Source organism: Periplaneta americana, chromosome 9, assembly GCF_040183065.1.
Source record: "Periplaneta americana isolate PAMFEO1 chromosome 9, P.americana_PAMFEO1_priV1, whole genome shotgun sequence".
Taxonomy (NCBI): domain Eukaryota; kingdom Metazoa; phylum Arthropoda; class Insecta; order Blattodea; family Blattidae; genus Periplaneta; species Periplaneta americana.
In genome coordinates, this window is record NC_091125.1 from 84,272,548 (window position 1) to 84,295,803 (window position 23,256).

Below are 23,256 nucleotides of genomic sequence, written 5' to 3' on the forward strand. Positions count from 1 at the left end.
ATTTAAGCCTTGATTTCTCTGAACCGACGCATGCGACGTGCGAGATGCGAGGCCGCCGCTGCGAACCATCTTCGCAATGACTCTGCGAGGCTTGTGGTTTCTCTAGCTGCGAGAACGCGTGGATCAGTCGATGAGCGCATGGTGGATCTCGTCACCTGTTTGCTAATGCTGAAAGAGGAAGATAATTATGAAGAGGAAATGATCCTACATTTTTTTTTTTTTGGTGAAGACAGTGATATCTTCAAGAATAGAAAAAGCGAGGATGCTTACAATATTCTTGTAAACCGCCATCTGATTGATAATGAAACAAAATTTAAAAGTTATTTTGGAGTCTCAAGGGATCTCTTCTATAGAATTTTGTATTTAATTAACCCATTAAAGCCCCAATTATTTTTATTTAAAGAACTAACAGAATGTATCTATTTCAAAAATTTAATCCATAAGATGTCAAGAACATATTGTTTCTTCTGCCGTGCACCAAGTAGTTGAATATCACCCTGTCTATAAATAGACCGCTGGGCACTTACGATACCTGCATATTCATTTGCAATAAAGTAAATATATTTTTTGTATAATTAATGTATTATAACCAGAAATATTTACACCAATATAAATAGATTTATTTATGACAGTTTTAGTATTTAATGCAACAATACAATGCTGCAGCAATAATGAAACACACTTATTTTAGTAATGTCTGTTTTTATCGAGTGTGGTAAGACTCAAAGCATCTTTGGCAGAGAGTTACATCACACTTCCTGCGAAATGTTACTGGTCTGTATTTACACCATTCCATCCGGCAGTGTTTCTGAGAGGGTCGATTTGCCATGAAATGACCTCTATTATCAAAGCTCATATCAAATTTCACTCCTCGAGGTGATGAAATAGGGCGCCCCATTCTCTTGCAGTTCGAAAACATCTTGAGATATTGAACAGCCAAGTATCATCGGATTCTAAGTAGGTCCAGGGAGTCTCGTCCATGTATTTCTCTGTAGATAATCCAACCATTTACTATATCCATAACCAACTTTCTGACCACTCTTTTCCACGGATTGAAGTGCCATATTTGCCTGCTAACCAGTTATCATGCTCCAATCAACCCATGTACTTACTGTAGTTCTCTATGATCTGTGGTCCACACTTGTGGAGTAAAGGTTAGTGCGTCTGGCCGCGAAACCAGGTGGCCCAGTTTCTATTCCCGGCCGGGGCAAGTTACCTGGTTAATGTTTTCCGGGGTTTTCCCTCAACCAAATATGAGCAAATGCTAGGTAACTGTCGGTGCTGGACCCCGGACTCATTTCACCGGCATTATCACCTTCATTCAGACGCTAAATAACCTAAGATATTGATAAAGAGCCGTAAAATAAACTAACCTACATCTTCCGGCTGCGAAACGAATCACGTGAAAGGGCGTTGTAATATTTTCTATTTAGCTTTAATATTGCTGTAGGATAGCTCAGCACACGTCAGGGAGGTTTAAACTCGGTTGCTTGATGGGGACATCTGAAAACTTCGACCGAGTTTAAATCTTCGTGAGATATGATTGCCGGTTTTTTTTTTACATATTTTCTACAGATTTACGCTTCCCTATGCTATTCTACTACTAGATTTACGGTTATTTGCATCCAGTAGACACTATTTCTCTACTCCTCCATCATCATCACTATCGTCACCATCATCACTATCCTCATTATTAATTATCTTTGATTAGGCCTTCTCGTCTGTTCCGCTTCAGACTGAACACTGATTGAAAGCTGGTCTCTCCACCGCTTCCAACTTTTCGCCTGAAAATTTCGAGTATTTGAAAATATCCTCAGAATAGGCATTAGTCCCTCAATGAGTGAGTTTCGTGGTGGGACTGTTACCTTAAGGCCTCTAAACCTGCCTGCTTTTCTATCTAGGTATGATCCCATAGCCAGAGGATTCCAGTTTGTGAGGAACGGACCCACGCTCCCATTCTCTCCCGTTTGCTATAACACTGAACAACAAGAATTTTGCTCCGACTTAAAATAATGTGTCCCTTATGGTTTTGTGTGCGCTGAATCCGAAAATGCATCTCTTTCCTTCATATCACATAAGGTTTTTAAGATATAATTACTATAATTTCACTTTTTGATAAGCCTTGTCCAAGGAAACATGTGGCGCGGGTTGTAGGTTGTAAACCAAAACTAAAGCTAATGCATTTTATGAGTGTATAACTTATTTCCGGTTTCTTATGGTTGTTGGCATTTGATTTTGTACTCGTAATAAATAAACAGATATTGGTCCCTTCTATTCAGTAAATTTCAGAACAGTTCAACGTGAGATATACGCAATGAATAAACAAGGGTGTGGTTTTCAGTATTTAAAAGAAACCTTTACCAGTTTGAGTTAAAGCAAATTAAAAGAGGGCATTTTCATCGTCCACAAATTTACAAAGTTATGGCTGAATCTTTATTTGAGGAAAAACTTTCCATTACAGAAAAATGGCATGGCGCGCTTTCAAAGATGTATGCTGAAATTTCCTTCGAAATTCTATGGCAGACAACTACATAGAACTTGTTGTGGAAACCATGTCACGTGCATATGAGAAAATAGGGTGTAATAAGTCTCTCAAAATACACTTTTTGTCATTTGAATTTTTCTTTTCTCCTAACCTTGGAGCGGTAAGCGACGAGCATGGGAAAAGAGTTCATCAAGAAATATGTGAAATGGAAAGACGATATAAAGGAAGATCATCACCCAGGATGCTTGGAAACTATTGTTGGTTCGTTGTAAAAGACAGTATCGGATCTACTGGGTGTTCAGTTCAAAGTGTGTCATGGCTCGCTGTATGCCGTCATATGGCTAGCCGATGAGCCTAGAGAATTCAATCTTCCTACACTTCCGCAGAGATGTATTACTTATGTGCCAGAGAAGTTGCCTAGCAAGTACGGCGTTCATTCTGAAGAGTACTGACCGATTCGTACGGTAACTCCGGTAGTGGCAGGAATGTGAACTGTTTCGAAACATGTACTGAGGTGAGTTTTTTCTTATTGTTGGGATAAGAGGGTTAAGACGATTACTTACGCATTTGTTGACATTAACTTCGACGGTCAACATGGACACGGAGTATCTGATTTGTATTGTGGAATGTTGCCGTACGTGCCGATGTACGACTTGCCCGCGCAAAACACAGTTCGAAAGAGGTTATGGTAGCACACAGACCGTACAGACCGCTATCTGTTGCTACGACGTTTAAGTTATACCGTACACGCTCTCAAGTTCAGATTGAACGCCTTGATTAATAGGCTACTTCTCTGACACAAATCGCTGACTCATCAACAGTGACGTCATGACACACTTTGAAATGAATACCCAGTAGTTATAAACAGAAGTGATCCAGAAAATTCGTTTAATGTAAGTTCAAATTCCGAAATTTTTCTCATTACATTTTATTGTTGTTCTGTTTTAAACTACATAACATCATGTTTGTATCCAGTACACATTTTTCAAGTATTATGAGGCGTTTTGAATCCCAAGTGTGTTGTCATTTTACCAGAAGCAGTGAAAAATTAAAAATAAGAAGTTTTTCATAAAACATTTAATTAATTTTCCGCGGAAAATAGTATATGATAGGGCAATTTCGATTTTAAATTCAGATTTAGGGTACACATATTAGTAATATTCACCTATTTTTTGTTTCGGAGCAAGACAAAAAGTAAAAATTTGTTGTTCAGTGTAACCACAGATTACACTGCCCCGGGGACCACGACGTGGAAGTGAATGGAGATTTTCTCTACTCAACATATCAAATTATAATAATTTTATTTTCCTATATACTTCATTATTTTCTTCATTTATCTGTTTATATGAACTCTCATATTGATCTTCAACTTCTCACTCTCCTTTTTTCACCTATGACGAAGATAAAACCATTCTCCGAAACGTTGTGAATTCATTTACAATTAAGCAATGTAAAAATAATCCAATCTACATCTCTCCTATACAACCCACCATTGTTTCTTCCCTCTAGATGCAAAGCTATTTGCTGAAGCCTCTCAGTGCGCGCCTCGCACAAATTCGGCTGGACGAATCTGTCCGAGGCGACGCAGCGAGACCTCTCTGCGACGCTGCGCAGACCGCGCATCTCGCATCTATAGAAACCACTCACTATCTCTACTGTAGTCCGGATTTGTGCGAGGCGGGCCTCGCATCTCGCACCTCGCATGCGTCGGTTCAGAAAAACCAACCCCGGCGCTGCGTACCATTTTCGCAATGACGCTGAGAAGCTTGTGGTTTCTCATCCTGCGAGTTCGCGTGAATCAGTTGCTGAGCGCTTGTTATGTCCAATGTATTTCGCCGTCTTGCTACTTTTAAAAGAATAAGCCAAAATTATCCTGCATTCTTAGTGAAGACAGTGATATCTTCATTAGACTATTTGTCAACGCTATATGTATCTAATTCTAAAATTTTTCTAGTGACGAAATTGGATATAGATAAACAGAAGAACGAAGAGAAAGAAGAAAATTTGAAGCACGTTTTCAAGAGAAAGCCACTAAAGTAGAATCCACACCTAAAATAATAATGAGTACTGAACTCATTTAAAAAGCTGTAAACCAGGGATGTCAAAGCGCCTGCACTGCGTGCTCTCAAGAACCCGCACAACATTTCCTTAAGAGCGATGATTGCACTTTATCTTGCTCAAAGTGAATCTTGTTGGATTTGTATTGCTTGTAGTATGAGCACGTAATACAGGCAATTTAACATCCCTGCTGTAAACGGATAACAGATTGGTTGGGTCAGGCTGAGAAGAAGCTACCTACTGAAAGATGCACTGGACGGAATTGTGAACGGGAAAAGAAGTTCGGAGCAGAAGTAATTACCAGATGATACACAACATAAGATATTTGAAACCTATGTGGAGACTAAGAGGAAGGCAGAAAATATGGAAGATTGAATAATGCTAGATTTGCAGTGAATGATCTGCCGTTGGGAAGAACACTGTCAGTGAATGAATACGGTTTTACTGCTACATGCACAGTATTTGGGATCAGTAGACAGACTTTTTCCACTCTACCTAGGCTATCTAATTTCAATTTTTTTCTAGATACGTTTGTATTTTCTTCATATATCCGTTCTTGTGAACCCTCAGGTTCGTTTTTCATCTCTTACGTACTTATATTCCGCTCTTTGCAATCTATTGTTGGTTAGTCAAGTAGAACAGGTGTTTGTAACGACTCCGACGAGTAGGCTACCCTTCTCACCTCCTCCTTTTGTCACCTGAATAGGGAGATAGAACCAATCATCGAAAAGTTGTGAATTCCTTTAAATTTAAGGAGTGAAAAAAATGTGAATTTACAACTTTTATTTTCCACCCAACATTGTTTCTTCCCTCTAGATCCAAAGCATTTGCTGAAGCCTCGCAGTTCACGCGTCGCACAAATCCGGCTGCGCGATTCGGTCCGAGACGACGCTGCGAGGCCTCTCTGCGAACCTCCGCAGATCGCGCACCTCGCAGCCATAGAAACCACTCACTATCTCTCATGTAGTCCAGATTTGTGCGAGGCGGGTCTCGCACCTCGCACGTCGCATGCGTCGGTTCAGAAAAACCAAGGCTTTACTGACTTCTGATAGAGCCGGGTTGCGTTTTGCGGACGAGAAGCCTAATTTCCAGTGGCCCAGAGCCCCAAGCCCTTCCTAAATGAGCATCAGAAACCCGTACTACCCCAAAATTTCATCCCAGCCTATTTTTACTATTGCGGATGATAGATGAAATGAGAGAAGGTGGAATGTATTGATAGAATGATAGAGGGAAACGGGAGTACCCCAAGAAACATCTGTTCAATTATTGTCCATGAGATGAAACACCCTCTTTTGTATGAGCATTATTACTTGGTATGTTTAGAACAAAACTAACCAGTTTTTCCAAATTTATAACATTAACACTGGTTTTAAATGGGTGAGCACTAAAACCCATTCTGTGCAAGCATTACGTTCTATATAGACTGCACATTTTAATGCATCTCTTGGACAACAAAACTCATCACATAAACTATCATTAGTCACGCCAAAATCAAACGTTTAGAATAATCATTTTCACACTATGCAAAAATAAGGGAGAAAAATGTTCAAAGAGAAGAATAATACGGGAGCTGGGAGACTGTTAAAAATTAGGGGCAAATACGAGAGATCCAAGGAAATACGGGAGGGTTGGCAACTCTACACCGCAGTAATGGACAGAACTTATAGACGTATTCACGTCAAAAAAAGAAAAACCGTCGAACAATTTCATGACAACAGGATCTCCACTCATAGCAGGCAAATAGCAAATTCGTTTCCTAGTAGGCCTACACACAGTAATAGCATATTATCTTCATAATACAGTCTAATATCAACTAAACTTTAGTTCATAAAATGACACGTTTCTATCTCAGAAACGGCTGAATATAATAATAATAATAATAATAATAATAATAATAATAATTATTATTATTATTATTATTATTATTATTAGTATTTTTTGTAGATATCAAATTAATTTATTTGTTTCTCTTTTATATACAATTATTATATTATCATCATATTATTTTATATATTTCTTGGAAGTCTCATTTGGAACTTGAGTTTAGTAGTTAGTTATTTTTACATTATAAGGAATAACGGATTCTCATTGAGTTGTTACGAGTAACCAGATATAACGGGTCCAACGAAGTAGGCGACTCTTCTGGTCACACACATTTGCCCTGATGATGGAACATGCATGTAGTTCCGAAACGTTGTATATGTTGTGGAATACCCTTAAGTCTATTTCTGAGCTTAAGCGACATGTTGTCATCATTAGTCGAAGCTCTGTTGCCACATAGTGGCACGATATTTGAAGTGTGCTGAGCATCTTAAGCTTGTCATCAATATAAAGTAGAACCTGGTAGAACTATCACGAAAGATATACATTACCAATAGTGAACGGTATAAATTGAACATAAAATAATTGATCACTGGTGCACAAAGGGACATGTGAATGACGTTATCTAGCGAGATAAATTTTTCTTCACTCCCTCTCAGATCAAGTTGTCAATTTATCACTAATAGAAGACGATTTGCACAGAAACTCTAATGCATTTTTCCTTCTCTCTATGTGTTAAGGCTATGCTCGCCACCCTTATATCCCATAGGCCCCTACTATTCTCTTATAAAATTATTTCTTGTTACATCTGTTCAAAAAGTGAAAACGGATGTACGAAAATGGGCATAGAATAAACTAAATAAGATCTGGGATAATATCTAAACATTCATATTATTATTATTATTATTATTGTTGTTACTGCATTATTATTATTATTATTATTATTATTATTATTATTATTATTATTATTATTATTATTATTATTAAACTGGAGATTAACCAACCGGCCAGTACCCATTTTATACCTCATTCCTAACATTACGTGTTGAATTCAAAAGGGTTGTTTTCTGTGCTTCAAGTACTGTAGTTCTTTATTGAGAACTGAAGATATTTCAAAGCAATTCAGTGTATTTTTATATTAAAAAATCACAGAAATGTCTGTTAATTGCATCTGCATGGTTTTGAGCTATCGATAGTGCAGAACTTAAACTCCTGAGGAAGCACGTTATATATTTTTTTTTGTCTATTTTGCGTGCGCTTTGGGCAGGTTTTACCCTGAAGTATAGATTAAGAATAGGGGGGAAACAAACTCACCTATACGTAGGCCAACCTTATGGGCCTATTGTGACGTGGATGGATAAATTTTATCTGGAGTTCTCACTCAGAGAGGGAATATTTTTACTTACCATACAGACCTTCTCAATTGTACTTCCCCTCCGAAGGAAATCATGCTAAGAATTTTTATCACCCTTAAGAATCCAAGCCTAATGGCAGGGTGTGAACCCCAGAAACTTGGGCTTAATGGCAAACATGGTAACTGTCTACAGTACTGTATCACTAAGGACGACTGACTGATACAAATATGAACGCCTTTGTTTTGAAGTGACCAACGTATCTGGTTTATTAAAAGGCGAAGAAAGGTATCCCATGGGGGCCGACAAGGTAGCAGGAAGTTAAGACTCCCACTTATTCTAGACAATCGGCATTAGTAGCAGTAGAGATACCAGTCTTATTTGCTTGTCGCCTTTACCCCCAAGGAAATATCCTTGCTACTAATTTCTGAGACAGGCTGAATAAATCCCAGGGTTACAGTGCGGTTGGAAGAAATAGGCTAGACCAATTATTTAGACAATCTATGATCCCGTCAGGAATCGAACCTATAAACTTTCGGCTTGCAACGCAACGCTACCGAGCCCTTCCTGGTTTATTATTATTATTATTATTATTATTATTATTATTATTATTATTATCACAATATGGGAATAGGGAGGTGTATGTTTGTGACTATATAGTTGTATGATATGCACTTGTTTCATCCCTATAACCCTAGTGCCGATCTGATAAGAAACTGGGTGTGACCAGAGCATTTGAAGAGGCGATGACGAGAAGAAAATCCCGTCTACTTGAGTGAGATCGAACCCACGCGTTTATAAATTGCAACGTATTCCTCTTGTTGCGTTGAGGCGGTGATTCGAGATATTTTATGAGAATATAAATTTGCAGTATCCCTGATAAGATAAAATTGCCATGCCATCTCTGTCAGTTCGTGTATAACCATTTTCTTTCAAACTATAGGACGCATTTTATTGATACTTAATAATGTTGTACAAACATACATAGGCCTAATATGAAGTAGGCTACAATAATTTTGACAATAATAACATGAAAGTAGGCTGTATGAAGCCCCCATGTAAAACTGCAAAAACAAAATTTATCGGTATTACTCGACCGAGGCGAGTGGAAACGCGGGCGTAATGTGAACTATCGCAATGACGCTATACGAACGCAGGAGAAGTACAAGTGACGCTTCGGGCTGCAGGACTCCACTAGCCTTGGTCGAGTAATATTCAAAACATAAGTAATCAATGAATTAATTATACACAACTTTTTGGTTTTTAACATTCTTTAGTAAGCTATAGATTCTTTAATTCTAAATTTAATATCATGAAACTTATTTAACAATCGCAATATCGATTGATTTCTTTGCTTTTTACGTAATTACTAGACTTCGTTGAATTGCCACACGCAGCATGCAATCAGGTTGCCGATGTACGGTAGTATAGAAGAGGTGAGCGACCTGCCGGTCTCGTAGTATAAGCAGTTCATGTTAAGATTTGTGACCGGTCAAAATAGATAGAGCAGCTACAGCTAATGTATACCTACGTACGAACTTGTTTTTGCATTACTGTGATTGGAATAGTTAAAGCTTAACATTTGTTCAATACAGACAAGAATTCAATCAAATATACTATGATGAGAGTGTTGCTGTTCCAAACAATTGCCCCTGGAATACCCTTACCCTCGCAGCCAGTCTTGACCCGTTGGAAAACGTGGTTGGATGCTGTTAATTATTATGCAGAACATTACGGAAAAATAATGGAGGTAATTGATGCACTGGATAGCACAGACAGTTCTGCTGTTGCAGCTGTAAAATCATTACCTTCTGAACAGCTATTAGAAGATATTCTGTTCATTGATTTTAATTTCAAAATCGTACCCTATTAGAATCGTCTAAACTACAACTCTCAGAAGCCCTTTATATAGTGTATAAAGTATCACAAACCGTTATCCAAAATAACAATTCATTAATTTAAGAAAAAGTGAAATGTAAGTTGAGAAACATTATTGCTAAAATTCTGCCTATACATAACTTCGTATTATAAATGATGTACTATCAGGTCACGACAAGACATCTGAAGTTGGTATACTAAAAAGTAGTGACTTTCCGTTCTTCAAATACGCACCTATTACATCGTGTAATGTTGAACGTACATTTTCCCAATATAAAAACTGTTTAAGTGACCATCGGAGGAGGTTCACTTTGCAGTCGCTCAAAATGTACGTAACTCTTCACTTCAATGCACATATTCAAGGATGATGTGAGTATATTACATTAAATTTTAAGAGTTAATATATCTCACTGCAAAATAATTATGTATTTACATGTTTAGATGTTTCCTACTTCAATGATCATTCATTATATTTCTTGAATGCAGGATACAGATTTTATTGTAACCGCAGTATACTGCTTAGTGTTTACATAAGAGGCATACTCCATCCGTTGCACGCCCCCTTCTCATACAGTCTATACCGCGTGCGTAGTAAACCTTACGATTCTCGTGGCAATTCCACGAAGTCTAGTAATTACAAAATAGTAAGGAATATAAACTCAAAATAACTATATTCATATTCGAAGGTACTTCGCATAAGCAAATGAGATTCTACCCTCAAAATTCAACAAATATATTCGTTCTCGAGTGGTTACAATGCTAACCGTAGGTCCGAGATTCGTAATTTCAAACTTGGATGAAACGGTGAATTTTTTAAGGTCTATAAAATCCTTAATGTGGTTTTCTATAAACAGGTTGTTAAGGAGTAAGACTTTTGTCCCATATTTACGGTTACATTAAAGAAACATGTCACAGAGTAGATTTTCAGACAAAATTTACCAGAAATTTTTTGATAATGTTAAAATAATTCAAAACATTTACTCGTCATTCTTAAGGTACTGAATTCTTTCTTACAGGTGTTCGTTCCTATTTTAGAAATGAAATCTAATATTCCCAGTATAACAGAGTTCAGAAAAGTTTCCTGTAGATGTTTGAACCAACCGTTTAAAGGAGATACAAAGTAACTGATTTCTGATTAGCCAGATGTTATAGTTCATAATTCAGAACTAATTTGTCTACGGATTTAAAAAATGATGTTTCGTCTTTAAACGTTCAGAAAATAATGCAATGAAACAGTTACTGTACTGTATAGAAAACTAATGTTTAATATGATCCCAAATTTACATATACAGAGTGATTCAGAACATATGTTACAGAAAAATATGATATATAGAGGATACTAAAAACATTTTTCATTAAGCAGTGTGTGTCCTATCCAAAGACGTTGTAGTTATATATCTAGACACACAATTGGCGCTGGTGTCGTGTACAAATTTGAAACCTCTCGCGCAGGTTCGCGCGACGCCATGTTTGGGGAGCACGAATGGCTGTTTCTATAAAGCATTCGGAGTTTAGAAAATACCATTGGATATATAGGCGTTTTCTTAGTGGATTTCCTCCTTCACTGTAATATAACTAAACTTATTTACGTATTTTCTAACGTATAACATAAAATAACAGAAGTAAATCTAAATATTGTAACTGAGCATTGTTTTAAATAAGAACGCCTTATATTGCTCATAAATATACTTATTAGGTTATTTCTATTTCCTAAGACCGAATACATGGAATATTTTTACTTATGTTATTTTATATACGTTAGAAAATACGTAAATAATTTATTTAAATTATATTACAAAGAGAGGGATGTCCTCTAAAAATGTCTATATACCCAATGGTATTTTCCAAACACCTAACGCACTGTAATAATAATCCTCAGTCTTTTGAGAATCAGAGGCCATATGACTCTTCTACTGCAGACATTGATTGCAATTCCCTCATTCTTACATCATTCTCAATGACATATTTAATATTGTCAAAATGTGATTGTATTTATTGTTGGCTTAGTTGTTAAATCGTTAAGAAAAATATGGTGTAATAAATATAAAGACTCAATTTATGGTACGTAGCCTACCAGCAGCAAACAAAATCTCTTTTATTTTTTATAACGAAAGAATAATGGGAGTCTTGTCATACCATCATCTGAGATTAGAGAAATATGCCGCTTAAGTGAAAGAGCGATTATACAGATGTTGACAGATCAATGGCATATTACCACCCACTCTTACATCGTGTGAAAACAATGTGCTCTAGAAGTAGAACACTTGTACAATCTTTCTACACTTATAGGAACATATTTTAGAAAATGGATTCCAGATTCCTCCCGAGAATCATATTTTAAACTTGTTAAATTGACCATAAAAGTACATAAAGATCTACTGACCTAGCTCAGTGGGTTAAGGACTGTCGGTCCGGAGTCGCGCTCGGTCGCGGGTTCGATTCCCGCTGATTTCCTGGTTGGGTTTTTTCTTATATCCCCAACCGTAAGGTGAATATGAGGTAATCTATAGCGGATCCTTGGCCTCGTCTCGCCAAATATCATCTCGCTATCATCAATACCATCCATTCTAAATAATCTAGTAGTTGATACAGCGTCATTAAATAACCAAACAAAAGAAAGTACTACATAAAGAGCAGATGTTAGCACACAGCTTAAGGTTACCAGTACAACACGACTTTACATAGAAATGTTGTAAGACAATATTTAACGGAGTCAATAATAATAATAATAATAATAATAATAATAATAATAATAATAATAATAATAATAATAATAATAATAATAACAATAATGAATCAATAGGCAAGATGTTCTGTACACTAGGCCTGAATTCTATTATGTGACTAATTGACTAATTCATGCATGTGACGTTTATTTCATACTACAGCTGTGATAGTAAGCTATTGAACGATAGGCCTACTTATATTTCGAACTAAAACATTAGGTACGTGTTTCTATTTTACAGGTGTAGGCCTATATTATGCGATATGGAAGCGAATAAATAATAATTGTTCATTTCTCGTCCATATCAAAGCAAACATGTTTAGAGGCAGTGTTTTGTTAATAATAGTTAATACTAATAATTTTCTTTTCATCTAAACTATTACTACAATATGCATTTGTATTTCTGTTCGCTCTATATGTTGTCAAATAACTATACAACATCTTTAGTTAAGTATCAAATTGTTACAGTTTTCTTTCGTTTCATGTCAAACTAACTGTAACTAAGCTTGATTATGTATTTAACGTGGTCGCTTTAAATGTTAATAAGATCTTTTTTTTCATTTATCCATTCAGATTGATTTATAAGAGACACCAAACATATATATTAAACATTCAGCATTGTATAGTGCAGCCGTCTGCTAGCCGGTGCTTCTCCCAAAGCATGGCGGCGGACGCAAGCTTCAATTTGTCCCTACTCTAAACTTCTGTGCAGCCTCGGCTGTAGGGGCTCGGTACTATCTCGCACCGGTACGTCGCTACACTTGTTTTAATGTTGTGGCTGCTTGCCATGTTGTTATTGTTTGTTGTTGCTATGCGCATTGATGCGTCATTGTCTCAGTCCACAAGCCATGGTAAATCGCCTAAGGGAAGAAAATTACAGGGACTTTCTGGAAAACACCCTATTCGTTTTATTGGAAAAGGCACCGCTTGCAGTAGCCTACGCACCAGGATATTGTTCCAGCATGACGGAGCTCCTGCGCACTTCAGTCTTGCGGGAAGACAAAAGCAGACGGCAACATTTTGGTGACAGATGGATTGGTTATCAAGGTTCCGTCCCATGGCCAGCAAGATCGCCAGAGCTTAATCCACTTGACTTCTTCTTGTGGAGATCTGAAGACCTTAGTGTACGCCACACCTGTAGACCAGGTCGATGATTTTCTTCCACGGATTGTCGACTCTGTAATACCATACGTAAACACCTGGCATGTTTGAATGGATGCGGCAGTCATTGTTTCGGCGATGCAAGTATTGTTTATGAGAAAGGAGGAGTCGGTTCCAAGCTCTTCTGTAATGCACAAGTTGTTAAATGTCATTGACTGTTCCTTTTCATTGAAAGCTCAACCAGCAGAGAGTAAAGCCATTGCTCTTACATGAATAATTGCCTACCAGCCACAACATTGAAACAAGTGCAGTGATGCACCGGTACGAGATAGGATATACGTTGCTTAAAGAAAAATGTTTCTTTTAGTATTCTCTAACATATTCTTCTGTAACATAAGTTCTGAATCACCTTGTATATATTATAGTATGCCCAAAAAAGAAAATACTGAAATACAATGCACATATGCACAAATATGTACTAAAATATTCATTATGAATTACAGCATCATAGTTAGGATAGGCGCAGCGAAATGCCAGAGAATTTGTCTATTTCTTTTGTTGCAGCATGTAATAAAATATATTTGGAGACATCAGTCAACAAAATACCTCTGACTGAAGTTCTGGCTGATATTTACTGTACATTTATTATCAAGCAATACATCTCACTTGTCGATATGTTCAGAGGAAGGACGTTGTTTGTATACATCTGAAGTCTGATTAGTGAAATATGTTACTAGTTAGCGATGTACGCAATGAAGGGGAAAAGGAACTTGCCACCCTAACCCATTATATCCTGGCTTAGTTTCTTCATGAGTGATGCCTTATTGATGTCACTTATGAGGTTCAAATCTGTCTTGGGACAGTTGACAAACAAGAACTCAGCAAAACTTTTAGCCTAGCTCACTTCTGTCGCTAAAGAATATTACATACAGTGACAATGTTTTTTCTATGCCGTATTATGCTGATACCGATTCATTATAAAAACTGAAAATAGTAGAGTTGTCAAATGTATATACAGACTCTCAGCATCAGATGTTAGATTTTCCTTCCAGCAGCCATTGCCATAAAGAGAAGTGCTGGTCTGTTAATGAATTTTTCATCGAAACATGCAATTAAAGGTACAATTAAACACAAGTAAATTCGTCAATCAATATACAGTATAATGTCAGAGAAAATTAATTTTGCATGAGTTCTAGAATGTAGGCCTCATTGGCAGCATGTATTTTACATATAAATCTGAGTTTGAACGATAATAAAAGTTTTGTTTGTATGTATGTAAACATTTTAAATTATGGTTTATTTAACAACGCTCGCAACTGCAGAGATTATATGAGCGTAGCCGGCGGGCCGGTACTTTGTCCCGCAGGAGTTCTTTTACATGCCAGTAAATCTGACCTTTGACATGAACCTGTCGTATTTAAACACACTCAAATGCCATCGACCTCGGCCGGGGTCGAACCCGCATCCTCGAGCATATAAGGTCAGCGCTATGCCAACTACGCTACCGAGGGCGACTGTACAGTACGTACATACGTACGTACGTATGTATGTATGTATGTATGTATGTATGCATGTAGGTATGTATGTATGTATGTATGTATGTACCCAGCTCCCTCACGATCTGTAGAACGATATTGCAATTTAAAAGTAAATTGTTTAAACACGTGACCAGTATTCATGTTTAATTATCCTTTGTGTGTATGTGTGTATATATGTAATTTTCTTCAGTGTTGTATTGTTATAATTTACATTTGAATTTGTTATTCTTGTAATTTGTAATATTGGTTCACTTACCGCTTGCATATTCATTGAATGTAACTTCTAGCCTTATATTATTTTGGGGTAATTATTATTTAGTATGTTTGTATTATTTTACTCAACTTGTGCTTGTATGACTAAATTTTTTATTAGTGTTAATATTAGTCTGTAAAACTGTATCATCTTTTGTTTCTGGCCAAGTGGAAGAGAAGGCCTGATGGCCTTAACTTCGCCAGCATAAATAATAATAATAATAATAATAATAATAATAATAATAATAATAATAATAATAATATTATTATTATTATTATTTATATATGCATGTATTTTTAATTGGTTATTTAACGACGCCTATATCAATTACTATGTTATTTAGCGTCGATGAGATTGGTGATAGCGAGATAAGGCCTAAGATCCGCCATAGATTACCTGGCATCCACTTTATGAATGGGGAAAACCTCGGAAAAATCCCAACCAGGTAATCAGCCCAAGCGGGGATCGAACCTGCGCCCGAGCGCAACTTCACACCTGCAAGCAAGCGCCTTAACCGACTGAGCCACGACGGTGGCTGGCTGGCTGGCTGGCTGACTGTATGTATGTATGTATGTATGTATGTATGTATGTATGTATGTATGTATGTATGTATGTATGTATGTATGTATGTATGTACGTACCTGTGCATGTATGTACGCATGTCTGTTTTTATGTAAGTGCACATTGAAAATACATATACACCATACTTACTTAACTACAAATGGCTTTTAAGGAACCCGAAGGTTCATTGCCGCCCTCACATAAGCCCGCCATCGGTCCCTATCCTGTGCAAGATTAATCCAGTCTCTATCATCATATCCCACCTCCCTCAAATCCGTTTTAATATTATCCTCCCATCTACGTCTCGGCCTCCCCAAAGGTCTTTTTCCCTCCGGTCTCCCAACTAACATTCTATATGCATTTCTGGATTCGCCCATACGTGCTACATACCCTGCCCATCTCAAACGTCTGGATTTAATGTTCCTAATTATGTCAGGTGAAGAATACAATGCGTGCAGTTCTGTGTTGTGTAACTTCCTCCATTCTGCTGCAACTTCATCACGCTTAGTCCCAAATATTTTCCTAAGCACCTTATTCTCAAACACCCTTAACCTATGTTCCTCTCTCAAAGTGAGAGTCCAAGTTTCACAACCATAAAGAACAACCGTAATATAACTGTTTTATAAATTCTAACTTTCAGATTTTTTGACAGCAGACTAGATGATAAAAGCTTCTCAACCGAATAATAACACGCATTTCCCATATTTATTCTGTGTTTAATTTCCTCCCGAGTGTCATTTATATTGTTACTGTTGCTCCAAGATATTTGAATTTTTCCACCCCTTCGAAGGATAAATCTCCAATTTTTATATTTATATTTTATATTTCCATTTCCATTTATACACCATATAATATACAATTCTTATAAAATTTCAGTTACGTTTCCATCTTTTATTTTTTTCTCAGCTATATACAGTATATAATTTTTACGGGTGTGAGTAATGGATCACAAGCGAAAATCAACTCTGTCGCATGCCGAAAGTGGAAATTAGATTTCTGAGACAAGTTGAGGGATCAAGAGGAATTGGCAGAAAAAGAATCTATGATATGCGATGAAATTAAGCATTTACAGCCTGGCAGGAAATAGCTATATTTAAACATGAAATGATAGTGCGAACGTCTGAAGGTAGCCTACATCAAGATATGGTGCCTCTAAAGTTCGACAATATGAGTACAATCATATAAAGTCTATGAAGACACTAAAAGAAGCTGAGAATAGATATACTGATAGACTAAATCGTAAGAAAAGCTGTCCTAGTACTGGAACTGAAGAAAAAGAGGAAACTTTTTCTTTCTCATTACATGGAGTACCGGTACGGCGAAGAAAAACTGTGATACTGTAAAAGCAAATTATTGTAAATTTCCATAGAAATGAGCGTTTTCATTATCCAGTCAGATTAGAGAAAGTGTGTTTTATATTGTTTGTCTGTCTGTATGCTTAGCCATTTCACCCGCTAATGAAATAATTGAATTATAAAAAGTTTTAATTAAAATGACAGAGTGTGTGAAAATATGGGTGTTATTAACCAACAAAATATTTTCGTCATACACACAACTCAACCAGTAAAATAACCAACCACCGGCATTGGCTAGAGATTAGCGAGCGGGACTCGTGCTCTGAGGCTGCTCTTGGACGAGGGTTCGAATACCGCTTGAATTGATTACCTGGTTGTTTTATTTCGAGTTATTCCCCTGCTGTAAATGGAATACCAGGTAATCTTATGGAAAATCCTCGGACTCATTACCAATATACGATTTCGCTATCATCAATTCTATTGACTATAAATAACAGAGCAATTCATATAACGTATTTAAATACTCGAGTATCCTTTTATTTGTAAACATATTTCACACACATGTCCCGCGCCGTAGCATCATGGCCTAAGGCACCATATCTAGGATTCGCGTTAGGGAATGCGTAATAATTCGATTCCTCATGAGGAAGGAATTTTATCATGAAATTTCGACCAGCGAATGGCACCTGTGCTCACCGAACATGTGATGAATTTGGGGAGCTACGATATGTAGCGAAGTCCGGTTTCGAAACCCAGCTGTACAGTAACGGCTGGTAGGATCATCGTGCTGACCACACGACAGATACCTTCATTCTGATTGGATGATCGTTCATTTCTGTTACGGAATGTGGACGTGAGGTAGCAGCTGACTGTTCGGCCTTGGCCCTTCATAGGCTGTTCGCGCCATGGATTGATTGAATTATTTCACTTGTAGGTACTTCTAGAGCAAGGATTTATATGTAGTAAGAGTTAAGAATGACGCCGAGTATAGTTGAGTCGATGTGACGCCGGTTAAGAAGGTTTTAAACCTGGTTGACAATACTCGAAATGCAAGAAAAGTTACAAGAACTAGACAATGCAGCTTTTAAACCTCCCGTTGTTTTGTAAGTGGTGGTTAAGAGGATTAAAGACCCTTAGCGCTAACTAATGGAAGTAGTGAATGACAAGAATGGCAAGTATGAGTGGGGAGTATGGCTTGCATGTTTATTACTATACCGACTACAAATATTAGCTTTTACTACATACGAATCCTAGCTCTAGTTTCCATTAGTTAGTGCTAAGGAACTTTAATCCTCTTAACCACCACTTACAAAACAGCGGGGGGTTTAAACGCTGCATTGTCTAGTCCTTGTGACTTTTCTTGCATTTCGAGTCTTGTCAACCAGGCTTAAAACCTTCTTATCCGGCATCACATCGACTCAACTATACTCGGCGTCATTCTTAACTCTTACTACATAAAAATCCTAGCTCTATATCATGACCAGACATCGGATTCTAGGGCAAATGCCTATTTTGTTTTTTTAGGAGAAAAGTAAAAATAATTATTAATATTTGTGTTTCATGGAAATTGAAAGGTATTCAAAGAGTTTTATAGTGCCCTAAAATGCCCTAAAACGGTTATTAGAGCCTAATTTGTTAATATTCGCCTAAAAATGCCTAACTCACTGTAAAGTTTCGCATTTTACTCTTACTTTTTATAATTTATACATGCATTCACTGCGAAATTTAAGGCATTTAAAAAGTGGAAAGTTTGCTTCACACCGGCCATGAAACCATTGATAAAGGAAACAAAATGTTTTGAATCTCACGACACTCGCAATAGATTTCACCGAATTTAACATGTTTGGAGGCATAAATGCCGACAAAGAACCAACCTTAGTTTTGAAGCAGGCAACAATCACATGTGCTGCTACCGATTCAGAGATATACTATACTACGAAAATGACTGTTTTCGGTCTGAAACCGATTAGCTGTACTGCCCTTCAGAGTGTCATAAAATCATAATTTTTGGAGAAAGAGTGTTTTTGAAATATTTATGAAAAGTCGTAAAACTGCGAATTAGTAGGGTAAACCGTTACAAAATATTTAAAAGAATGGCCCTCCTAGTGTTAACACTACCAGGAAATGCAACAATAAGTGGAACTTTGTATTTTTGTCCAATTGAATCTCAATAACAACGGTTCATTTGAATGCTCGTTAGCAGTTGCTCTTTCCCTCACCTTATTTGTGTTGAGAAGTTTTGAGCGGTATGACGTTTTCCTGTGAAGTTTAACGCGATAATGCCGAAAAATATAAGTGCAAAATCTACATTGATCCGGCAATGGCTAACAGAATATTCAGAATTCACTTATGATGGAAAAATAATATTCTGCAAGATTTGTAGCAAACAGGTATGTAACAATAGTTGAAATATATAAATTCTATTAATTTTAATGAGTAGGCCTATAATATTTATATACATTGACTGAGCTATCCTGAGGTATAATTCTTTTTAAGACCACTACACTTTAACCTTTTAAATTCCGATAGTTAAAGTATTTGCAGGTCATTAAAATTTTGATTGTTCGAACCCACTAACTTTGTGATAGAAATACGGCAATACAACAATTAGGATTTTATTTTAATTCAGTTTACTTTACATTTTTAGATTTCGCAAGAAAAGAAGTGCCACCTAAAGCAGCATGTGCAAGGAGCGGCTCATAAGGCTAAAGCTCAGCAGAAAAATCAACTGCAACAAACTTTACTAACACAGCCTACTTCATCCAATCTCAGCAGCAATTTCTATGCTGATTTAACCAGAGCGTTTGTTGCTGCTAACATTCCCTGGAATGCAATTGAAAATCCGGTTTTAAGACAGTTTTTACAAAAATACTGCAAACAAAATATCCCATCTGAGTCGACCCTAAGAAAAAATTACTTAGACAGAATATACAATGAAACTTTAGCTTCCATTCGGGAGGATATAGGTGATTCTTACATATGGGTCTCTGTGGATGAAACCTCAGATCCTATGAATAGGTATATAGCAAATATGGTAGTAGGAAAACTTATTCCTGATGGACCTTCGATTCCACACCACGTATGTGTTAAGGAACTTTCGAAAGTGAATAGCCAAGCCATTGCTTATTTTGTAAATAAAGGCCTACAGTCTTTATACTCAGGTAATATAGACGATTCTAAAGTTCTGTTGTTTTGTACTGATGCTGCCTCATACATGGTTGCTGCAGCTCCACTTCTTAAAACATTTTATCCTAACCTCACGCATGTAACCTGTCTAGCACATGGCCTTCACAGGGTTTCTGAAACAATCCGGAATGAATTTCCTCTTGTCAATTCGTTTATTTCTAACACAAAAAAATGTTTTTGTAAAGCCCCATCCAGGATTTCAATATTCAGAGAGAACTTTCCAGATATCCCACTCCCACCTCAGCCAGTTGTTACACGATGGGGGAACCTGGATTCAGTCAGTGGTGTATTATTCTAAGTATTTTAAAGAAGTGGTCACAGTTATTGATAAATTACCTGAAACTGATAGTGCAGCGTGTGTGAAAGCAGTGAAAGATTGTCTGAATGAATCACGAGTGAAAAACGATATTGCCTACATACCTGCAAGCATTGAACAATTAGAACGTGAAAAACAATCTCTTTGTAGCCAAATAGCAATAGTAAAGGAAGCTCAAGTGAACATACATTCTGCTTTGGGCGAAACTGGGAAAAAAGTTAAAAATAAATGGGACAACGTATTAAATAAGAATGTAGGATTTTCATTGTTGGAAAAAGTATCAAGAGTGATATCGGGGGAAAGTGTAAATGTTCCATTAAGTATTGATGTTTCTATTGTACCTAATTTAAAATTTGCGCCTCTCACAACAGTTTCGGTTGAAAGAAGTTTTTCTGCTTTCAAAATGATTCTCAGTGACAAAAGGCAAAGGTTAACTGTGGTGAATTTAGAAAAAATTCTGGTGGTGTACTGTGCAGATAATTATAATAAAGTCTGAGCATGGAACTGAATTTCAATAACTTAAAATGAGTAATCTTGATATCAATAATCATTATTTCATTAGTTTCAATATATTAAATTTGTGCAGCTCTGTTTATAAATATAATATAGTATTCTTTTTTAATGTTTAAACATACTTTTTTGTGCGTATTTTAGTGTATAACTAAAAATTTCAGTGAAAGAAATAAGTATGATACCTTGATGTGCCTAAAATGCCTATTTTCATTAAAATAGAGCCTAATTTTACAAATTTTGAGCTTATTTTAGGCGCCTAAAACTGCAATTTTTAGTGCCTAAAAATCCGATGTCTAATCATGACTATAGTCAATGCCTTCTCGATCTATACCAGACGTAATGTAAGTTGTGTGACGTCACTCGAGGAGTCGGGCTTTTCTATTTGAGTGTATGTAGCTCAGTGAAATATATTACTTTATTGCGCATCAGTGCTCAGTTTTATTTAGTGTAGGCCTAATGTGTGCGTAAGTCCAGTTTACTTCTTGTTACATAATAGATTGCAGAAATAATCACAAAACTGTGCTATTTTAATGTGAAGAGAGTTTATATGTTAACATAACCTGTTTGAATTCACATTTTAAGTTTAGAACGGAAGCTATTTTGAGGTTTAATATAGAAGAATTTATATTGAGATTTTAATTTAGCACATCTACCTTCCTTACTTGTAGGTAGAAAATTTACCACAGTCCCTCCTACGAAATTAGTGTACACATGGTTATACGTGCGAAACATGGGTTATGAAAAAGAGAGATGCCTCTAGATTACAAACAAATGAGATGAAATTTTTGAGAAGCGTAGCAGGTTACAGGAAAATAGAACATAAAAGAAACGAAGAAATAAGAGAAGAACTTGAGATATATGAATTAAACAACAAAATAGAAGAATATAGAAATACATGGATGTCTCACATTTCAAGGATGCAGGAGGACAGGATACCATATAAGTTTTGGAAATATAAACCTCGGGGAAGAAGAGATATTGGAAGACCAGCCAAAAGATGGATGGACCAATTTCAGTAGCTGCTACAGGAATCAATTTCCTAATGCATGAAGGATGATGATGATGATGATGGTTATACGTGGATCATTCAATAATTAGTGGCAACATTTGAATTAACAACAAAGAAAACGTTTTTGTAACAGTCACATTGTTGCAGTGCTCAGAAGTAATCTCCTCCAACATGAAGAACCTGCCTCCACACCTCAGGGAGACGACGGATGCCATCCACAGCGTCTTGTTGTAGTAAACTTCAAACAGACTGCTCTACTGCTGCTACTGTATAATGGCCTGTCTGGTTCTAAAGCGAACTCCAAAGACATATGGGCTCATATCTGGGGAGTATTGAGGATACTTCAGAATTTCCCAGTTCCGTCTGCGAAGTAAATTAACCACAGGGGCAGCTATGTGATAGCGAGCACCATCATGTAGTACAGGCGTTCTCAATCTGGTGCTCGCGAGCACGATGATGCTCTTTTAAAGACATTTGGTGCTCTCGTTATGCAAGTTAAAATGTGCTCGAGAGCACAAATGATCCTGAGGTTCTGCTTTCAATTCAAACTTTGTAGTAAGCGCCGGAATAAATAGTGTCTCTATCTATCCATTAAAATATGTTAGAGACCTGATAGGCTTTCTCGTATTTCATGGTCCTAACCCTTTTAAATACAGTGTGGAATTAATAAGAAAAATAAAAATTATTCAAAAGAATAATATGGCTGTTCGTGTGGAACTTCAACTGATAGATCTCCAGTTCTCCCTAGCGATGAAATATTTGCTTACAAAGAGAATTTCATAGCCTTTGGGGAGCAGAAGATACAAAAAGGCTCGAAATACTACGGACTATTATTCTCAGATGTTTGTCCATGTTCGTGACAATGTATATAAATGAAAAAAAAAAAAACTTTCTCACTTATGAAATACATCAAGAACAAGGTAAGATCGCGAATAACTAATTCACATAGTACTGTTTATGTGCAGCTACAAGCGACTTCTCCTTGGGTATTACCGAAATTTTGAGTTCAAAGATATCATTTATCTGGCGAGTGTTTCAAAAATAATATTTGTCTATTTTTCATTTTATTTATGTACTCATGTAGGCCTATTGAACCTATTCGATTTCATGGTGCTCGCTCATTTAGTATTACATGGGGCCGGTGCTCACAATCTTCAAAAGGTTG

General features: G+C 36.7%; 1 protein-coding gene across 1 annotated transcript in view; it reads left to right on the forward strand.

Annotated features, from left to right (window-relative positions):
* The window catches only part of pasi2 (Protein), a 98,514-nt gene that overhangs the window by 28,078 nt on the left and 47,180 nt on the right, over nt 1–23,256 (forward strand). The window lies entirely within an intron of this gene.